This window comes from Tupaia chinensis, unplaced genomic scaffold (assembly GCF_000334495.1).
Source record: "Tupaia chinensis unplaced genomic scaffold, TupChi_1.0 Scaffold000688_1, whole genome shotgun sequence".
NCBI classification, from domain to species: Eukaryota; Metazoa; Chordata; class Mammalia; order Scandentia; family Tupaiidae; genus Tupaia; species Tupaia belangeri.
In genome coordinates, this window is record NW_006160211.1 from 6,015,081 (window position 1) to 6,021,482 (window position 6,402).

Consider the following 6,402-nt stretch of genomic DNA (forward strand, 5'->3'; position numbering starts at 1 on the left):
TACCATTGCTTTTGTATTGAAGTAGCAGTTTCCTCTTGCAGTTCTGATGTTAGCATAGAGATGGCATTTTTCAATAATAGGATTAAAGTGAATTTTTAGCAATTATGGCAAAGATAAGCCAGGCATGTCTCTGTTACCGTTATCTTTTAGCATTTTTTCCTCAGTGATCTCAAGATTGTTTTGGTCTCAGTGAGGGGAAGCTATTAAAATGGTACCTCTCTTAGCAGTGATGAGGCTCAGGATAACACCACCAATGTCAGGATAAATCTCTCTCCTAAAGATGATATTTATCCTTTACAAAGGTAGAAAAGTCATACTACCTCATCCTTATTTTGGCATTTTTGTAGATCACTGAGCAGCTTATCTTTTAACTAGTATAACACTTCCTATATTCATCTTTGGCGAAAGAAAATTAATAGTGTGGTAAGACTATACCCATGATTAGTTTTTTATCAGAATTTGATAAGACTTTTTGTTTCTGTGAAACAATTATTTTAAATATTTTTCTTTTAAAAATAACTTTTTATCAGTACAGAAAAACCTAAAGGATGACTAGCTTATGATATTCTGTTAAAGGGTAGTTTTATAGAGAAAACTGAAATATAATTATGTTGTCTTTTATAGTGGTAAAAATTAGTGTTTATATGAAAGTCAAGATCTAAGTAGTTTTTCATATAGTTCAAACTGATTGCTTGTGATATATTTTCTCTGGCTTTTTATTTTTTTTCAACTTCAAGATATTAACAACTATTAACATTTCAAAATACTGCCATATATTATCCTTGAAGTTGATGACTGAATAAATGAGGGCAGGGAAAAGATTATTTATTCTGAAATGATTTGTATTTTCTTTTGGTATATGCTACCATAAAAAGTTTGGGAAGTAGAAATATAAAGACTGAGAAGGGAATTGCTTACCATGAAAGAAAAAGTAATAATATATTTTTTTTAATATTAAAGGATTGGAATGTAGAAAGGCTTACCCCCTTTGTGTCTTTGTGTGGAACATCTGGTGTTCAGGAACTAGCTCATAAAGAATGTTTAAAAATGTATTTATTGGGCTATACAACTAAAAGTACATTTTGAGAGGAACAATGGGGAGATATATCTAAATATAAATGTAACTCTAGGTGGAACATTGGGAACATTTGAGAAGTGTAAATTCCATAGTTGAGAGAGCTTTCAGCATGGTGGAAATGTGTAGAGAGCTTATTGGTGAGAGAAGATGGAGCTAAAAGAAACAAGATAAAATATTAAAATTAAGAATTTAGGCATTACCTCAGGGAAAAGCCTTGACAGTGAAGGGGAACTACTTAATTGCTAATAGCTAGTCTGGACCAGACACTTAACTGTGCTTTGGGAATTATCCTGTGCTAATCAGGAAATAAACTTGACTTTTCTATTTATCTCTGTAGCTTTTCAGGACATACCCCTACTCTACACACACCCCCACCCCTTTTAACTTCCAGCATCTCGATTTTATAGTATGCTATATAATTCCTAAAATAATGCTAAATTGATTTTTTTAGGTTCCTTGAACATTTTTGTATGAAGAGTCATATGTGATCTTTCTATGCTGTGCCATTCACTTAAATAATTTATAGAGGGAATGGTTTAATTTAAAGGAAGACCTAACAGGAAGATTAAAGGAAGCTTTTAGACAGCCTGTGGCAAGATTTATTGATTTGGTGATCAAACCTCTGTTCTTTCCTGAAATTCATCTAATGGCACTGTGGTCAAAGAATGGTTTTCAATTAAAGTTTCAACTTATTATAAATAATATAAGGAATGTCTGAGTAATTAGAAATCCTTTGAAAAGCAGAACAAATGTGGTCAATAGAATTCATACCATACAAATCCCATTTCTTTTTATAAGAAAAACTCATAAACCTTTATCATTTATTCATGAGCCAAATCCATTAAAATGATAAATCAAGTTATCAGCTTCCTGTCTCTGAAGTTTGGATCATTTTATAGATCCAAGTAATAGAGAGCTTCCTTCCTGTGAAGGAAAAACCTTGAGATTAACACCTGTAAATGTACTCTTAATTAAAAATATTTCTTGTCACTTTTAACTATAATCACCACCTAATAAACAGGTTATTTATATATTGATTTTGGTAGAGCACATTTCACAGGAAAGTAAACTTACAAGATATTCCTGGAGACAACACAAGAAAAATAGTGGTTAGATATAAAATAGCCTGTGTAATGTTAGTTAATTTAATCCTCAAATGAATAAATATTTTAAGTCAAGCAAATTACTGTTTCTACTTTGGGAAATAAGCTTTATAATTTTTATTTTAACATAGTTTCTATTCCTAAGAACAGAAAGCACAAAGGTTTTTTTTTTCTTTTATTAATGGCCTTCTAGAAATAAGCAATGGTATAAGAATTTGTCAGTATTACTCTAATATATTAAGATATTGGACACAAAATAGAAGTAACTTTTAAAATTGGCTTATAAGTAGAAATGTAGACTGGGGGGTGTAACCCAATGGAAAGAGATTTAGAGTACATTGATCCTATTTCAAATAAAGCTAACGTTTTTTTATTTCTAATTTTGAATAGGTCAATCCTAAATCTTCTTTGCCTTCATTTCCTATAAAACGTAGGTAATAATAATTGTAACTTTACTTCCTAAAGGTTAGTCTTTTAGTAAGATGTGACCGACCCTTGGAACATACTTGAAAATAATTGCTGTACAACCATTAAATGCTTATATGTTGACAGGTTTTCAGAATATCCCTTTAGTGTGGACTCTGCCCAGTCACATTCACTTTTAGTCTGTAATAGGCTTTCTTGGCTTGATTTGACAGTAGAGGTAATAGTACAGTTTGAATTTATGGTTTAGACTGCAATTAGATGAACAATTACAATTTTCTACTCATAAGGTCTGTAAAACTGTTGTTTCTCTACCGTATTTTAAAAGTTGATTACATGTACAGGAAATAAAGATAATCACTTTTGCCATGGTTATAGTCAAATCTAAACTTGCGAACTTGAGAACCATGGTGTAAAAACTCAAGGTTTATTCAAATTATGCTGACTTTGCTGGAATTAGATAAAGTCTGTGTAAGCCAAGTATGAATTTGATATATATACTTGAATATACAGTTTTAAGAGTAACTTCACAAAGCTATTACTCTTGCCATTCAGACTTGTATGATCCACCACCTTTATCCAAAAAGTACTCTTTCCAACTTTTATTTCTAATCTTAAAGTTGACTGTTTCTTCTATGTGAGTTCAGATTTATCTAAATACATTTTTATTTCTTTTTAAATAAAACTTTGTATGTAAAATCCTAAGGCTTTGTGTTTTGTGTTAAAACATAACTTTCCTCACAATTAGAATCTGAAAAAGAGAAATTGAGCAATCTGTATTCTTACACATTTTCCAGTTTATAATACACTCCTTTCAAATGCTAATAGCTAGTCTGGACTAGACACTTAACTGCATTTAACTCCTTTTGGGATCATACTGTTCTCTAGAACCAGATGGCAAAGTGCAGTTAGATCTCCAAAAGATTTATTTGGGAGACCCCACAGGTGGTGTGATTAAGAGCTCTGGACTCCCACATGGCTGACTGCAGTTCCAGTCCTGGACCTGGTGTCTTGCTTTCTTAACTTCCTCTCTCTCTCTCTCTTTCTCTCTCTCTCTGTCCCTCTCTGCTCAAATAGAAAGACAGGGAAGGAAAGAAAGATAGTTAAATAATTCTTTAAAAAAAGATTTGGAGTGAAACACCAGTGAAGGACAAAGAGAAGGTAGGGAGATCATACCACCTTGTAGGTCTGACACCTGAGGAAGTGTGGACCGAAAGATTGGGTTGGGTGGGCTTTAGACTGCAGTGCAGTTGTGAAAACACACTCCATGGGGAAGAAGTTGTCTAAAGTTCCTTATAGATAACTACATATGGGCCTGGCTCCAGAACTCTGCCAAATTTAAGTACTGGCCACTTGCAGGCAAGAAGAAGCTTGAGGCTCTCCACTCAAGCTAGGCCAAGAGTAGGGTGAGGTGAATAAGGCACTGACTTGTGTGCTACATTTTTTGACCGAAAAACTCAGTAAAGATAATAGATTAATGAAATGTTTTAAAATCAGAATTGATGTAAAAAAAAAAAAAAAAGAGCAAAATAGAGACTTGATTGTATTACTACTGAGTTTTCCTGTTGGTTCATATTGCACACTCTCCTATGAAGACAGGTTTTCCAGACGTTTAATTTTCCAAAGACCTGTGCATTAACAAATATGTTTTTCCTGGGCATAAGTATTTGAAGTTACTCTATTGCTCCCTTTTCAGTATAAGAATTATGTATACAGTAGAGCATACCCAGGGATGTCTTCCTTTAAGAAAATCAAATGTCCACCCACTGACCCATTAATGGCTTGCACAAAGACGCAAAATTTGTGTACTTATATTTTTATATATTAAAAATAATACATATTTATGTGTGTTTCACACACATTATTACTATTACATTTTTATCGGGTTCCCTAGATGCGGGGACCAAGTGTCAATCATCTAGGCCTGACACAGGAGGTACTTAATGTTCATTCAAAATTAAGCACTTGGGGAGGAGAAAGATCAGAAAAAGTCTGCAACTATTTCTTGAGCAGTTACCAATCTATCACGCCATTTGCAAACGTCTTCTCTTTCCTGCACTGATGCTCTCCCCAATTTTGTCTCGAAGGTCTGTGTACCCAGGTCGGGCCGCAATTTGATCGCATCCACAGCCTGCCTGCTTCGAGGCAAGGCTGTAAAAACCGCTAAGAGTAAGGGGTCCAAAATCTGTCCTCCAGCCACTCGAGCACACAAATTAGCAATTGCTGCCGGCCTTCCCTTTGCATAACCAGCCACAGGAGCTTCTTAGGCGTCCTTAAAACTCCGGTAACTGGGGAGCTCTCCGCCAGCCCACCAAGAGAAAATAGCCCCCGGAACTCAGCGCGGAGATGCCCGACGCCGGGCTGGCGAGCCGCAATACCCCCAGGGGCCTGCAGGGGGCGCGCGCGCGGCAGGCCCGACGGGAGGGCGAGGGCGGGCAAGGGGCGGCGCGCTCCGCGCTTCCTGTTCCGGCGCCAGGAGGAGCCGCGCGCTCTGGTGCTGTCGTCGTCGCCGTCAGTCAGCCTGCGCCCGGCTCTTCAGCGCCCAGTTCCCTCGGCCCCATCGCCGCTTGTAGAACCTGCTGTGGGCTCAGATTTTGCTGGGTGAGGCCGCCTGGCGCCAGTGGAGGTCGTGGAGGGGGGCGGGAGAGCTGAGTTTGCGGGGCTGGCGAGCGCGGGAGAGCGGGAGGGGGCGCGGCAACGGAGGTGCCTCGAGTCATCCCCAGGGCTTGGGCCGTGCTGGCCTCCTTTGGGACCCCGAGCAAGCGATCGTCTGGGTCTCCTTCCTCCTCGCCCCCGGGTCTCCCCTAGAGAGAGGACGTCGAAGGCCGCTGACGTAGCGCCCGACGGGTTTCTCGGCGCTTGACGTCAGGCCTGCCTGGGGGGGCGGGGCGGGAGCGGGCCTGCCCCTCCCCCATCCTTCCCGGCGGGCGCGACCCGCTCCGAGGCCGGTTCGCTCCGGCTGATCCCGGACTCCCTTTGTTCGTACGTCCCTGAAGGGCTGCGAGCCTCGTGCCCCTTGTCCCCAACACGTCCACCGCCGCCTCCCATTTGTTAATTTCTAATGAAAAGGGACGGAGGGCCCTAGTAGATTCGGACAAAAATCTCCGCCTGGTTATTTAAGATAATCCGCAGTGTGGCATCGTCCTGGTTATTCTTGGCCAGGGGAGTTGCCCGTGGGTACATAGCGGTGACAGAAACTCAGAAGCGCCAGCGTCTGTATTTCTCTAGGGTTTAGGAACGTGCATAATGCGCGGTGGCTTATAAATAGCGAACTGTTTTCCTCTGTACCACCAACACGCTCGGCCCAATTAAAAAGATATATAGCTAGAGAAATACACACTCTACACCAGGTGGTTGTAAAGTTCTGTTTTGAAAACGAACTCTGTTATGGTGAAGGTAGCCATCAGAAATGTTTCAGAAATTCCTTGTTCTTTTGGCAAGAATAGATTTATTGCTGCCAGCGTCTCAGCCTCCTGTGCAAAGCTAGTTTGCCTCAGAAACTTTTGCGTTGAGTCACTAATGTTGGAATGTTTTTGCTCCAGGAGAAATGGGTACTATACTCGTCTCCATTCTCTCAACTTTTGGAACTAGTTGAGAAATCTTTGGGTTTTATATTTGTATTTTAGAAAGATTGTAAGTTACCTAGACAGATAACACCCCCTAGCGGAGTTAAAGGACCCTTTAATTAAACATTAATATTTGTGCAGCAAATATTAAGTTTCTATTAAGTGGAAATTAATGGAAACTATATGTAGCTTTAGGTCAAATTTTGCTATCCAGTAAATTGTGCCAGTCGTA

The 6,402-nt window shown here is 39.3% G+C and overlaps 1 protein-coding gene across 1 annotated transcript in view; it reads left to right on the top strand.

Moving 5' to 3' along the window:
- Positions 1–5,080: 5,080 nt before the first annotated feature.
- Positions 5,081–6,402, top strand: part of MAPK1IP1L (mitogen-activated protein kinase 1 interacting protein 1 like) — a 20,194-nt gene continuing 18,872 nt past the window's right edge. Inside the window, exon 1 of the mRNA XM_006160569.3 lies at positions 5,081–5,205. The gene's annotated coding sequence lies outside the window, so the exon portion shown is untranslated. The remainder of the gene's footprint in view (positions 5,206–6,402) is intronic.